The 15,543-nt window shown below is 41.8% G+C and overlaps 1 long non-coding RNA gene across 1 annotated transcript in view; it reads left to right on the top strand.

The window, feature by feature from the left end:
* The window catches only part of LOC113603135 (uncharacterized), a 42,361-nt gene extending 35,450 nt beyond the window's left edge, over positions 1-6,911 (top strand). The window contains exons 2-3 of the long non-coding RNA XR_003424675.2: positions 6,076-6,146; positions 6,600-6,911. This is a non-coding gene — a long non-coding RNA (uncharacterized LOC113603135). The remainder of the gene's footprint in view (positions 1-6,075; positions 6,147-6,599) is intronic.
* Positions 6,912-15,543: the final 8,632 nt, after the last annotated feature.

Genomic DNA, 15,543 nt, shown 5'->3' with positions numbered 1-15,543 from the left:
AAATATATAGAGTAAAAAGTAAAGTAAGTTTAAATATTACGGGGTTCTGGTCCAATTGCTGATTGGACATTTGTCCCAACTCAGAACACTAGACTTTTTTTTAAGGTTATATATTTTTTTTAATTTTTTGAAAATTATTTTAAGGTTTTATTTTTAAGTAATCTCTATACCCAACATGGGCCCAAACTTACAACCCTGACATCAGGTCATGTGTTCTACTGACTGAGCCAGCCAAGCTCCCCCCAGAACACTAGGCTTTTTGTCCAAATGTGCTTTGTCCTGAGGTTTGTTACTCTTGTGGACTTATTTAATGAGACCGTTCAAATAAATGAAACTTGTTTTTGTTGGAAAAAAAACTGAAAAGTAAAAGAATGTAGTAGATCTATTCAAAGAGTATCTATGATGACTTTTCAAGAAAGAAGGGAAAAAAGAAAGATGAAAGAAAAAAAAGGAAGGAAGGAAGGAAGGAAGGAAGGAAGGAAGGAAGGAAGGAAGGGAGAGAGGGAGGAAGGAAGAAAAAAGCAAGTCCTCGGACATAGGTATGATATGGTCTCTCCTTTATAAAAAATAGAAAAATAAAAAGAAGCTTACTCATGTGTATGTGGATGAAAAGGTCTGGAAGGACACCTGACAAGCTCTCCACAGTGGTTACCCTCCAGGGAGTGGGAGGTGAAGAGAACAAAGGGGGAAACACCTCTGTTTGCCTTATACATGTCCCTATTCTTTTTCCTTCAAGGAGCATATGCTACTGTGTAATTTTTTATTCCAATGAAAAAATGTAAGCAAAGCTAGAGAGGCAGACTCAGGGTTCGAATCCAAGCTGTCCCCTGATCCCAGGCTCATCTCTGGAATCACCTGTAGAGCAGAGCCACAACCCAAGGTTGCTGAGTGAGGACAGTGTGGGAAGAGCATCTCAGGAGTCTGGTGGTGGGAATGAACACTGAGCCACGAGGTGGGTGGAAGAGGACAAGGACCTTCCAGGCAAGGGGACTTTGAGGGAAGAGAACAAAGCTTTCAAGTGTATTAGAGACAAACTCTGGGCTGGAGGGCTCGGGCAGGCAGGCAGGCAGGTGCTAGGGGGTGAGTGGAGAGGTGAGGAGGAAGCAGCAAAAAGAGCAAGGGACTGAAACTTGATTCTGAAGGATTGGGAAGCCGGTGCTTGAGGAGAATGATCTAGATAGCAGTTCCCAAAGTGTGGTTCAAGGACCCCCCCTCCAAGGGTCTTCAAGACCCTTCCAGGGGGACCGTGCATTTAAAACTGTTTTCACAACAATGTTAAAATATTATTTGCTTTCTTTGTCCTCATGCTGAGTGTGCAGTGGAGCTTTCCAGAGGCTACGTGGCATGGGATGGCATCACCACTCTGATGTTAACATGTAATGGGTTTCTTTTTATTGTATTTTATTGTATTTTATTTTGGGAGGTTCTTTTTAATGAGTGAATTAACATTTCTACAATTTCCCACTTTAATACTGAATACAGTAAATACTGATAGACATAACCACATAAACAAAACTCTTTGGGAGCCTCAATAATTCTAGCACGTGCTAGTATACAACTCTGTGTGTGCACACGTGTCTGTGTGTATGTCAGTGAATAAACGTGCTTTTTTTCTGGACTGGGACTCCAAAGTGCTCGTCAATTCTCCAAGTGCTGATACACCAAACATAAAAGTGGTAAATGATCAGCTTGAAGAGGCAGAAAAACTGAACACCATGACGGATCAACAGTCCACCAAGAGGTGGGTTTTGGGGGCAATGACGGGGCTTTACACGGTAACGTAATCCCTTTGTTTGCCTCCAACGTGGGAATAATAATACAGTTCTATTTATGTCAGCAGGAAGGTATATGTGAAAACATTTTGCACATCAGAGATGACTCAGAGACCATCAAAATCTTTGCCAGTGTTTGTTTCTAAAACACATGAAATTCAAGTTCCTGAGACCTTTGCGCCTTGACCTCTACCCTGGCTGCAGTGAGGAGAGAAAGTATGAAGTCTCGGGCTGGTGTTTGCAGTTTCCCTTGCAGCCACACTCTGGATGACCGAACCCAGAGAGAAGATGAGATGTGGGCTTGTCTGGCCATCGGGGTAATACCTGCACGTTCACACATCACTTGTTCTTGTGTTGTTTGGCCGAGGGCCTACCTGGCAGCTTAGGTAGCTCCTGCCTAGAAATGGGATGAGATGAGAATAGGCCAGGACTTGTTACTTGCTCCCAATGGAGCCTTTCCCAGACACTTAACTTCCCTCTCTCACCATAGGTGGCTTGCACAATTACTTCAATATCCTTCCTATGGGCAATGATACTCTTACTTTCCTATGCTTCTTCTGCAGGCCTTGGGGTATTGAATATTTAACAGGGGTGTGCCCAGGCCAGGCTGAATGTGAGGAAGGGACTGGGATCAGGACCCAGGCCTCTCTGGGCAATGATTTTCAGGCAAGTTAAGAATATTGAGTGCCGGGGGCGCCTGGGTGGCTCAGGGGTGCAAGCGTCTGACTTTGGCTCGGGTCATGATCTCGGTTCGGTGAGCTCGAACCCCAGGCTCTCTGGGTCAGCATGGAGCCTGCTTCAGATCCTCTGTTTTCCCCTCTCTGCCCCTCCCCAAGTCTCTAAATAAATAAGTAAATAAATATTTGGGGCACCTGGGTGCTCGGTCAGTTAGGCTCAAGTCATGATCTCACGGTTCTTGAGTCTGAGCTCTGCATCGGCTCACTGCTGTCAGTTCAGTGCCCACTTCAGATCCTCTGTCCTCCTCTCTCTCTGCCCCTCCCCTGCTCTCTCTTTCTCTCAAAAATAAAGAAACACTAAAAAAATGATGAGTGCCAAGTGGCCCATGAAAACTGGAGCTCCCCCTCAATAAAGGTTGCAGTTGAGGAAAAAGAGCCATAAAACCACACTGATCTCTATTTTAATGAAAACACCTTCTTTACTGATAACAAGCTTAGGACGATTGGGTTGGGCAAATTCCTAACAATACTTCCTCCGAGTTCTAAGGCAGCTTTCGTTCATAAATGCCAGGTATGAATTTCTCAATGTCGTACCTTCATGAAATATAGCAAGTTTAAACATAACCATTCTACTACTGCCCACCTCTGAATTCGATCTTATGTCCTGAAAATGGCTAAGACCTTTCAAGGTGTTAATTAATCTTTCAATAGCTTTCTATTTAATAGCTGGAAACTTGACCAAGCTATGTGATCCTTATAAAACCTTAGACAGTTTGGGAGCCAGTAAGAAGATGAAGTCCAACAGATGTGAGTTTGGATTAGCTGGTGACCTAATAGTTGGTAAGCTATTTAACATCTTTAAGCCTTGGTGTCCTCACTTGTAAAAGCATACTCACAATGTATTCAATAAATACAACTGGCACGTTTAACACATGCTGGCCACTCTTCTAGGCACCAGGCATACCAGGGTAAAAACAAGACAGACATGACCCCTGCTCTCATTGAACTTCTTGCAGGACGTGGATACTAAACAAAGATTACCTAATTAGGTCGTTAATTCCCTTTGCGGTCACAGCAGCCACCTCCGCAGATGTGAGCATAAAAGAGGCAAGCAAATTCAAAACTGGTGTCCCAATGCTACTTATTAGTTTTGCTAACAGTCCTAAGTGGTATAGACACGTGTTGTGAATTAGTTCCTCCTTTAGTGTTTGCATAGATTTACATGGTTAGAAGCAACAGCAGGCCTGTGATTTGGATGTGTGTCCTTTACAGATAAGAAGACAAGCATTCCTCCCGTGTGGGGGCTAGGGGCTTAACCTAAGGCAAAAAGCTGAACTTGTTGCTAATTGTTGTCAAGAAGAACACTTTAGCATTAACATTAACTGGACTGGCAGTGTTTACCTTATGAGCCCCAGAGCCTCAGGCGAGTGGAAGGTGTGGGCACAGAGTTTTGCAAAGGTTCTCTGAATATGGATGTGCATCAAGTATTGTCCGCAGAGTGAAAGTGTGTTGTTTTACCACATATGGACATGACTATAATCTGTGTAGGTGCTGATGTGATTAATGCAGTATAGATTCCTTGAAATAAATTGTTGAAGTCTTCCCAGCCTTTTTTAATTACATACTTTGCCAGTCAATTCTTATCCTGCCTCTTTCTGGCTTAAACCCTTTAACGGCTCTTCATTGCTCAGGGTAAAGTCCAAATTCCCTCCCAGGCACTGCCCGATTCTGCTGACCTCTCTTGGCATGTTCACTCCTCCCTCCTACCCCTGTCTATCCACCAAGTCCTAACACGAAGGCTCTTTCAGGCCATGGCTCGGAGCACTCACTGCTCAACTCAATATTTGTTCTGGCATGAACAGATCCAGTGCTCCTGAGTGGTAAAAAAATATCCACCCTTCCGGCAGGCATCATGCCCTTTGAGATGGGCATGGGTCCACTCGGGCACCGGCTCAGGCAGGTCTCACCTTGGGCCAGTGAGTGCTCGCCTAGACTGCCTCTCCCCTAGACTCCTGTGCACTCTCTCTCTCCACTTCTCTCGCTGGGAGTCATCGAGGCCCAGGCAGAGGTGAAGTCCCCCTAACTTCTTCCTCTGCACTGTTGCAGCAACCCTGCCTTGCTGTCTTTCCAAACAAGTGCGTGAGCCACTTTTTGAAGTAAAGCCATTTTCCCTTCAAGGGTTTCAAAAAGAAGCAATCTTGGAAGTCACAAAACTTCTTTATGTCAGTTTTCCATGGACTCTCTTCAATGTTATACGGAAACCCAAGTCCATGATGGCCATGCCTTTACATGGCTATGCATGAGAATTATTCAAATCCCTGGGGCAAGAGTCATTGATAAAGATGAGGAGAGACATTTTTTACTCTTCTCTCCACCCTAAAACCCTCCAAAGAATGAAAAAGAGAAACAACTCCATCTTTTTTTTTTTTTAATGTTTACTTATTTTTGGGAGAGAGAGAGAGAAAAGCGTGAGCGGGAGAGGGCAGCGAGAGAGGGAGACACAGAATCTGAAGCAGGCTCCAGGCTCTGAGCTGTTAGCACGGACGGAGCCTGACTCGGCTTGAACTCATGAACCACGAGATCGTGACCTGAGCTGAAGTCGGACGCTCAACAGACTGAGCCACCCAGGCGCCCCCAAATCCATCTTTTAAAAGATGGAGAGTAATCACTCCATTTTTTTATTGTGAAATTTCATGCTAACAAAAGAATGTACTTAACATATATGAACAATTTAACTAATAGAAGTTAAATGAACACATGTACCTACCAACCTGCTTTAAAAAAAATCTGACTCAAGTAGTGCTTTAGAAAGGTCCTGTGTATGGGGTGCTTGGGTGGCTCAGTCGGTTGAGCGGCCGACTTCGGCTCAGGTCATGATCTCGCGGTCCGTGAGCTCGAGCCCTGCGTTGGGCTCTGTGCTGACCGCTCGGAGCCTGTTTCGGATTCTGTGTCTCCCTCTCTCTGACTCTCCCCCGTTCATGCTCTGTCTCTCTCTGTCTCAAAAATAAATAAACGTTAAAAAAAAAAAAGTCCCCTGTAGGCTTGTCCAATCATATCCCTTCCTCTCCCTCGAAGCAGTACCTACTATCCTGAATTCTGATTTAATCATTCCCTTCTTTTTCTTTAGAGATTTGTTCGTGTATGTTTTCCTACACATATATTGTAAGTTGAGGGAATTTTTGCACTTACGGAAATCACAGAATGTATATTCTTCTATGACTTTTTTTTTTTACTGTATGTTTTTAAGACCCATCAATGCTGCTGTGTGCAGCTACATAGTTCACTCATTTATTTTTTATTTTTTTTAATGATTATTTTTGAGAGAGAGAGAGACAGAAACATAGTGTGAGCAGGGGAGGGGTAGAGAGAGAGGGAGACACAGAATATGAAGCAGGCTCCAGGCTCTGAGCTGTCAGCACAGAGCCTGACACGGGGCTCGAACTCACAAACTGTGAGGTCATGCCCTGAGCCAAAATCAGCTGCTTAACCGACTGAGCCACCCAGGTGCCCCTAGTTCACTCATTTTTATTGATGAATTGCATTCCATTGTTTCAATATGTGACCCTGTATTTACTCACACTCCTTGTAGCTATCATTTGTACGTTTCCTGCTTTTTGTTATTACAGCTGGTATTGAACATCCTTGTACCTGTCTCCAGCTTCTATGACATGAAGAAGCTGTTGACTGCCAAGTAAAGGTAAGGGCATTGTTCTGGAAAAGCCCATCTTAATGGTTCATTGTTCAGAACCATAAGGCAACATTTGGAATGACTCCAGAGAAGTAATTCCAGCCTTCAGGATGTAGTCAGTAAGGAGGAGGAAATAGAGAAGTCAGGTATAAGTGCCATGTTCATTATCTATGTCCAAGCCTCCTACCTGAGGGAATCTGCTAGAGGTGAGGGGGGATAGAGGAGGTGGGAAGAGAGAACAGTAATTATCAACAGTAACAGAAAGCCTGGTATGCACTGAATGTTTGTGTTCCCTCAAAATTCCTATGTTGAGACCTAATCCCTGAAGTGATGGTATTTGGAGGTGGGGCTTTTGGGAGGTGATTAGGTAATGAGGGTGAAAGCCTCATGAATGAGATTAGTGCCCTTTTAAAAGAGAACCCCCCCCCCCGAGAACTCTCTCACCCTTTCTACCTCATATAGACACAGAGAGAAGATGCCCATCTATGAACCAAGAAGTGGGATCTCATCAGACACCTAATCTGCCGGCGCCTTGATCTTGGACTTCCCAGCCTCCAGAACTGTTGAGAAATCAATGTTTGTTGTTCAAGCCCCCCAGTCAGTGGTGTTTTCTTATAACAGCCCAAATAGACTAAGACAAAGTCTATCTTAGGGAATATTACCACACTGATTTCCTACATCCTGGAAACTGGGGGAATGTGGCCCCAGACAAAGCAAAAACAGATTTGGGGACAATGCTCAAAGAAAATAAATAATTTAAAACTGTGGTCTGTCGAGAGGCACCTGGGTGGCTCAGTTAGTTGAGCATCTGACTCCTGATTTTGGCTCAGGTCATGATCTCACAATTCATGGGATCGAGCTCTGCATTGAGCTCTGCTCTGGCAGCTTGGAGCCTGCTTGGGGTTCTCTCTCTCCCTCTCTCTGCCCCTCCCCTCTTCTCTCTCATGCATGCACCCTCTCTCTCTCTCCCAAAAATAAATGAATAAACATTAAAAAAAACATGACTATAGTCTGTCCAGATCACTTGCCTCATCTTTCTCTAAACTAATTTTTAACAAAGAGCCGCTCTTTTTTCAAAGATGAGCAATAGTCAGAAAGACTTATGCATAATTAGTGCAATTTTCAGTAAACAAGCTGGTATTTGTAGCCTCTCCTCCCCAAAACCCTAAAATGACAGTGAAGAAATATAAAAGGGTCTAACTCCTAAGGCAGTGAAAGGCAACTAAGTTAGCAAAGTGGAGGAACACATGACTTAAAGTATCTGCAGAGCCCAGGAAGGCACCAGATACTGTGTAAAGTGGGGTCAAGGCATAGGATGAAATCAGCTATTGTTAAATATTAAATCCCAGACCTCTTCCTCCACCCCTTAAACCAAGGTGACCACCAGCCCAAGCAGGAAACTATAGATTCAGTCTCTGTAGAAACAACATCTGAAAAGCTCTTTTCTTGGGGACACACATCACAGAGGGGCTGGTGATATCATGTGGAATTAGAAACACAGGGATTAAGAATAATTCTACCCTATCATCTGACCCAGCAATTCCACTAGTGGGTATACACCTTCGAGAATTAAAAATATAGGTTCACAGAAACTTGCACACAAATGTTCATAGCAGCTTTTTTTTTATCTTAGCCTAAAGGTGGAAACCACCCAAATGTCCATCAACTGATGAATGGATAAACAAAATGTGCTGTATTCATATAATGAAATATTTTTGACCATAAAAAGTAGTAAAGTACTGATATATGCTGCAACGTGAGCCAACCTTAAAATCATTATGCTAAGTGAAAGTAGCCAGTCGCAAAAGACCACTCATTATATGATTACATTTGTATGAAATGTCCAGAATAAGCAAGTCCAGAGACAGAAAGTAGATTAGAGGTTGCCAGGAGCTAGGAGAGGAAATGGGGGTGACTGCTAATTGGTATGTTTTTTTGGGGGGAGGGGTGATGAAAATGTTCTGGAAGTAGACAATAGTGATGGTTACAAATCTCTTTGAGTATACTAAAAACCAGTAAGCAGTATACTTTAAAAGTGTAGATTTGTTGGTATGTGAATTATATCTCAATAAAAGAGGAGAAAGAAAAAGTGAGAATCTATGAGATCCTCCACAACTTTAGCTTTCAGTCCAGAGAGTCAAAATAAGTGATTTTAAATTATGCATCAGATTGATTACAATAGTAAAGTACTGGGGTGCCTGGGTGGCTCAGTCGGTTAAGAGGCTGACTTTGGCTCAGGTCATGATCCCATGGTTTGTGAGTTCGAGCCCTGCATCAGGCTCTGCTGTCAGCACTGAACTCACTTTGGATCCTCTGTCCTCCTTTCTCTCTGCCCCTCTCCCACTTGCATTCTGTGTCTCTCAAAATAAATAAATAAGCTTTAAAAAAAAGTAAATTACTGGAAACAATGGAAATGTCTGCCAAGAGATTGGGTTAAAAAAAAATATGATACATCATGCCCATGGAGTGCAATGCCACTACTTACATAATGTGGGAGAAATAGATTTAATGACATAAAACATATATGACACATATGACATGAAGAAAACAGATTGTAAAATAGAATGTATATTGTCATCTTGTTTTGTAAGGGAAAATTATGCATTTCTGTCTGGAAGTATAAATAACAAAAGGTTAACCTTGGTGGGCGGGGTGTGGGGGTGGGGGGAGAGTAAGTCTGTGTCCTGAATGGTACACCTGCAGCTCCTTTCTCTCACTCTGCTCCTGGGTCATAAAATGCCTTCATCTCCCAAAAAAGGAGAGACACATAAGTAAAAAGCAGATGAAAAACTTATATCAGAAGAAGGGTTATGTCAGGAAACAGAGTCCAACAAATAATTCTCCATGATCTTAAAGAATGTGAGATGAGAGAGTCTCTCTTTGACAAGACAGCTCAAAGAAAAGATGCAAGAGTGCGAAGAAGAAGAGATTCTAAGGCCACAGAAGGAGGTGAAAAGTAGGCTGGAAGAAGGAAGAAGGAAGAAAATATCACAGTAATATCACAGAGATAAGTACACCATTAGAAGCAATAAAAACTGGAATAAATACAATGGAAAAAGATTTCTGAATGAATACAATTGAGAACACAAATGAAAATGAAACAAAAAGAAAGCATTGTAAATATTTAGAAAAAAGATGATGACTGTGAAAGGCATGTATAAAGGGTACAAATACAGATACAAAGGTTAAAATAAAAAAGATACACAGAAGTACAAAAGATGTATTCTTGGCATTCCTGAAGTAAAAAGCACAATAAATGGAATAGAAAAAAAATACTCGTGAATGTTCTAGAAACCTTCCAGAAGATAAATATTTGAATCTACAGATTGAAAAGACAGAACATACCCTAGGAAAAAACTGATACAGATTGATCACAGCAAAATTTGCTAGTTTTTCTCCAGTGTTCATTCTCCCTTCTTCCATTATAGTGGAATGTTTGTAGCTGGGTATATAGTCACCCAGAATAAAGACTGTATTTCCCAGGATTTCTCCTGGTTAGGGAGGGTCATATGACCAAGTTCTGTCCAGTGGGATGTGAGCAAAAGATTACTGTGTGCAACTTCTGGGTGCATCCTTAAAGGGAAGGAACGTGATTGATCTTTTTCTCTTTCCCCCTTCCTATTGGCTAGAGTATGCATCTTGGTATATGGACAAGGACAGCTCCCTAGGGATGGTAAGGCAAAAAAATAGAAAGACCCTGAACCTCAGGATTTCGATAGAGAATTGCTACTATATCAGTTTATATCATTAAATGAGAAACTAATACATTTCTCTTATTTATTTTTTAAAGGAAACATTTTATTTTTTTAATGTTTATTTATGTATTTTGAGAAAGAGGTGGGGGAAGGGCAGAGAGTGAGAGAGAGAGAGAATCCCAAGCAGGCTCCATGTTGACAGCACAGAGACAGACAGGGGGCTCGATGTCACCAACTGTGAGATCATGACCTGAGCTGAAATCAAGAGTCAGATGCTTAACAGACCGAGCCACCCAGGTGCCCCATTTCTCTTTCTTAAAGCCACTGTTATTTTGGGTTTCTGTATGAATTTCTATCCTAAACAACACACTGATTAAAGTATATATTGGTGAAGTTGCTGAATTTCAGAGCCAAAGAAAGAATTTTAAATATATACCAGGAGGAGCACCTGGGTGGCTCAGTCCATTAAGCGGCTGACTCTTGGTTTCCGCTCAGGTCATGATCTCACAGTTCACGGGGTCAAGCCCCAAGTTGGGCTCTGTGTTGACAGTGTGGAGCTTGCTTGGGATTCTCTCTGCCTCTCTCCGCCCCTTTCCAGTACATATATATATATATATATATATATATATATCCCCAGTATGTGTATATATATATATATATCTCCAAGGAGAAGAAGCAAGTCATATACAAGGAATAAATGTCAGGGGTGCCTGGGTGGCTCAGTCAGTTAAGTGTCCACCTCAGGTCATGATCTCACAGTTCGTGACTTCATGCTTGGGATTCTCTGTCTCTCCTTCTCTTTCAGCCCCTGCCCTACTCTAGCTCGCTCTCTGTCTCTCTCTCAAAAAAAAATTTTTTTTAATTAAAAAAATTAAAAAAAAAAATGTCAGTTAGCCTTTGGCTTTCCCCAAAGCAACATTCATTGTAAGAAGACAAAGGAGCAATGTCTAAAAAGATCTGAGGGAAAGAATAACCCAAGAATTTTTGTTCAATTTGCCCTTTAAGTATAATGACACAGACCCTTTAAAGCATGCAAGAATCCACAAGACCTATATAAAAAAAAGACTACTTGATGACAAAATCCCACCAGTGAAGGGATGACTCCAAACATAGGAACGGAGAAGTCATAGAAAAAAGAACAATAATGAACACCAGTGCCATTTATACACAGAGACAAACAGACAACTGTGGGAATTGTGGTAAAAGAAGGGAATGCAAATATTATTAACCTTTCTTATGTGAAAATGACACAACCAAAAAATTAGGAGGGGGCAGCGGAAGAGGAAATGGGAGAAAGTAGAAGTGTGTTAATTTCCTCATGTTTGTTGGCTGGAAGTCAATTGATAATGCCTAAAGGTGAAACATGCTTTTAAAAATAACTCAAAGCTCTTAATGTTATCATTTTTTTTTTTTAATTTAAAGGGTTATTTTTAGGAAGCTGGTGTCAAGATTTATTTTCTGGAGTTCATGAATTCCTTCAAGTTTTTCCTCCTGATAAATGTCATGCTTTTGTTTAAAAGAAAAATATGATCCCATTTTTTTTGGTAATGCTATTGTGGGTATTTCCTTTCTCTTTAAAACTATTTCTTGTTTTCACCTACAGAGACACAAACACACACTTTCTTTTATTCTCATTCTTATCTCTGTATTTGCAGATAGAAACATCTGGAATAATGGTCCCCAGTCAATAGTTAATTGTCTCTGAATGGTGGAATTGAGAGCAAATGTATTTTTGTTTTTTACTTTTATTCTTGACAATTTTTGGCATGCTTCAAATTTTTGTAATCCACTAGAAGTTCAATAACCAAGTATAGATCAGACTTGGAACACGCCAGATAATTAGAAATTCTGGACTGTTAGATTTCCTAGGTATTTGTCTATTGCTATTCTAAGGTATCACACTTTCAAAAATGTATTTGTAATGTACTTCATTAATCTGTTTTCCACCTTAAAAATATAATGATTTAAGTAACCCATATACTAAAATAATGCATTCTAGATTAATTATATTAGGAATATAATCCACCATGGGGCAGGGTAGCTCAGTCAGTTGAGACCAGATCTTGCTTTCAGCTCAGGTCATGATCTCAAGATTCCAAGCGTCAGGCTCCATGCTTAGTGTGGAGCCTGCTTAGGATTCTCTCTCTCTCCCTCTGCCCCTCTCCCTTGTTTGTGCTTTCTCCATCTCTTCAAAATAAAAACATAAAGAAATAAAATTGAGAAATATAATCAACTATAGTTAAAGCACACTAGTAATTCAATCCCTGAAAATACAATATATAATGCAGATATAATTAGATATATTACAGGGGTGCCTAGGTGACTCAGTTGGTTAAGTGACTGACTCTTGATTTTGGCTCACAGTTATGGTATTGAACCCTGAGTCGGGCTCGGTGTGCCGAGCATGAAGCCTGCTTGGGATTCTCTCTTTCCCTCTCTCTTTGCCCCGTCCCCCCAAATAAATAAATAAACTTTCAAATATATTACAGTAGATGTACTACCTGAATGGAAATGATTTGAAGTGAAATAATTCCTTGCAGGAAATTTGTATGCAGCACAGCCTCTATCTTTGAAGAAGTGTATTTATAAATAATTTAGAAACCAACTGTATTTGTAACTTAAACTGAAATTTCCTATCCAGAGCTTTCGCAGTATATACAAGAATTTAACGTAAATACTTGTGTTGTTCAAAACTGAACCAAAACAGTTTACTCCATAATAAAAAGAAAATTCTCTTATTCACACACCCACTCAAAATATATATTAAAATGACTACACTCAGGGTACCTGGCTGGCTCAGGCAGTAAGGCAGGTGACTCTTGATTTAGAGGTCATGAGTTCGAGTCCCACGTTGGGTGTGGAGATGACCAAAATAAAATCTTAAAAAACAAAAAACAAAAAACAAACATGACTGTGGTGGATGTTAATGGCTACATAGGAGTCAATCAGATGAATTTACTTGGCAAATTCTCAATTGTTAGACAATAAGGTCATTTCCAGTTTTTTGCTAATATAAACTGCTTGCATACCTCCTCAATGATTTCTCTGAGATAGGTTCCTAGAAGAATCACTGGGTCAAGGGAATGTATATTCCCAAGGTATTTTAAATTGATTGCCAAGTTGCCTTCCAGAAAGCTCTAGCTAGTTACACATTCCCACCTGCGCTTCAGGAAAGAGAGTTCATCCCTTCCCATGCCCTTACTGTCATGGGGTGTTATTCTAGGCCAGAGGGACTCTGAACTTTCTTCTCAGGTGCCTGGGGAAACGCCCTCACTACCGGAAGACTTAAACGATCATGCATGCCCCTAGGGACTGGCCGGTGGGGGCAGGGCATCGGGCACCTAAAGAAGCCTTAGTGCAAGCCAGCGTCCAAGGTGGCTACATCCGAATGGACAGATCTAGCCCTAATTCCCAGGCTTTGCTTGTCCTTCATCTCTGATTCCCACCCCGCCCCAACCGCACTGGGCACGCTTGTACTTGATAAGCGTGTTTAAATTGTGTGTTGTGTTTAAATTGCTCAGTTTGTTGGTACCCCTCCCTCCCAGACATGAGTTCCCTGAGGGCAGGAAGCACATCTGCCTCAGCCACCACTGAATTTCCAGTGCCCAGAGCAGTGCCAGACACGTGGCAGCACCTGACGGGTTAACTAGACACCGCAGAGTCCTCTAGTCTCTGCCTCTTCCTCCCTCTCCCTATAGCCTGGGATAAGCCAACTTTTGTTTCTCAGAACCATTCCCTCTCCAAACCTGTGTGCTGCCCTGACTGGTTCAGGTCTTTAATGCGTATCACTTAAACAATTAGCTTACCCTTTAGCTGGTCGCCCTGCTTCCCCTGTCCTTCTGTCTTAGTTCATTATTTCTCTATTCCGTGGTTCTCTTTTGAACATAAGGACCTGACCCCATGAAATCTCTGCTTATAAACCTTCAGGGCTTCCCGTTCCCTCCAGAATCCTTTCAATGGAAGGTTTTGGCCCTTTACCACCTTCTTTTGGCCTTATCTTCCACCAGGACTCTGATGACTCTATTTTACAGACATACAAAACGAATCCTAATCCCCGCCCGGAAGAACCCACCTGTCTTAACTCTTTCCTTTGTGCACACTCTTTCCTGCATCCAGAATGCTTTCTCCTCTCTGAATTGCTCTTCTGTTGAAGGCCCAGTTCTGGTGTCACTGTCACTATGAATTTTTCCCTGTCTCTCTGGACAACTCGTCGCTACCTCATTTCTCCTCCCACAATTCTTTGTTCACATCTTTACAAAACGTTGTTTCTAATGGTAATAATATTCAGTTGATGATTAGTGATTTCCTAAAATTTGTGAATTCCTTAAGGGTGAGGACTGTGTTGTCTTCACCCTTGGTTTTTTTTTTATTTTTTATGTTTATTTATTTACTTACGAGAGAGAGAGAGAGCAGATGAGGGACAGAGAGCGAGGGAAACGGAGAATCCCAAGCAGGCTCTGCACCATTAGTGCAGAGCCCAATGCAGGGCTGGAATTCACGAACTGTGAGATCATGACCTGAGCCAAAATCAACAGACATTTAACCTACCGAGCCACCCAGACGACCCCATCTTTGTATTTCTTGGGCCCAGAAGCACCTGCCACATTGTGTTAGTAGCAGAAACTGCTTGTTGCCTACGTCAGTATTCATTAGTGATTTCATTTGGGGTAGTGTTACGCCCACCCAAAAGACATTTTCTAGATTCCTTTGTAGCCAGGTTTGTCCGTGTGATTACATTCAGTACACTAAATGTTAGTGGAAGTATTCTGTGGGACTTTCTGGAAGCATCCTTAAAACAGAAGGGAGATACCTTCCTCACTCTTCATCTTTACTTCTACCTGAAATGCAATTGTGATAGCTGTGACTTGAAGAGCCATGTTGAATAATAACGGATCTTGGCTTCCCAATGACCAGAAAGGCATCATACTAACCCTGTTTTCTCTACTTCCAGACTTCTTTCACCCTCAAAAGAAACAGTTGTTAGCTTCTTTTCTGTTATGTGTAGCCGAACATAAACCAGACTGATTTAGTAGTCAATAAATGTGTTTTGAAAGCGGAGTGACTCCAAAATTATGTGACTTTTATTGCGTCTTACCTACCAATGGACTTGGAACAAGATTTACCACTTCATTATATCAGTGCATCATCACAGTCTTCTTGAGACATTCATTTGTCTGCACTTTTTATTGGACTTTAGGTCTGTATTTAAAAAAAAAAATTTAACATTTATTTATTTTTGAGAGACAGAGCATGAGCAGGGTAGGGGCAGAGAGAGAAGGAGACACAATCCAAAGCAGGCTCCAGGCTCTGAGGTGTCAGCATAGAGCCTGACGTGGGGCTTGAACCTACGAGCTGTGAGATCATGACCTGAGCCGAAGTTGGATGCTCAACCGACTGAGCCACCCGGGAGCCCCTAGATCTGTATTTTGTAATTGTCTTTGCCTATATTTTATTAGTTTTGTAAAGTCGATTCAAATGTGTCTAAAATGCAGATGAGATAAAAATTATAAATAAATCCACTCGCAACTTAAAGTGTAGGCAATCAAAACTGAAAGCCCAGGACTGGGGAGCAGTAGAACCACACCCACATACTGGAAACTCTGTTTTTCCCCCCAGCCCTTCCCCCAGGGATTGCCTCAGCACGCTGTCCTCCATGCAGGGTTTGTCAACATCTTTCACTGTGACACAATGTGGGCCAGGGCACACCCCCT

The sequence above is a fragment of the Acinonyx jubatus genome, chromosome A3 (genome assembly GCF_027475565.1).
Source record: "Acinonyx jubatus isolate Ajub_Pintada_27869175 chromosome A3, VMU_Ajub_asm_v1.0, whole genome shotgun sequence".
Taxonomy (NCBI): domain Eukaryota; kingdom Metazoa; phylum Chordata; class Mammalia; order Carnivora; family Felidae; genus Acinonyx; species Acinonyx jubatus.
The sequence above is the reverse complement of the archived record's forward strand: the minus strand, read 5'-3'. Positions and strand labels throughout refer to the sequence as shown.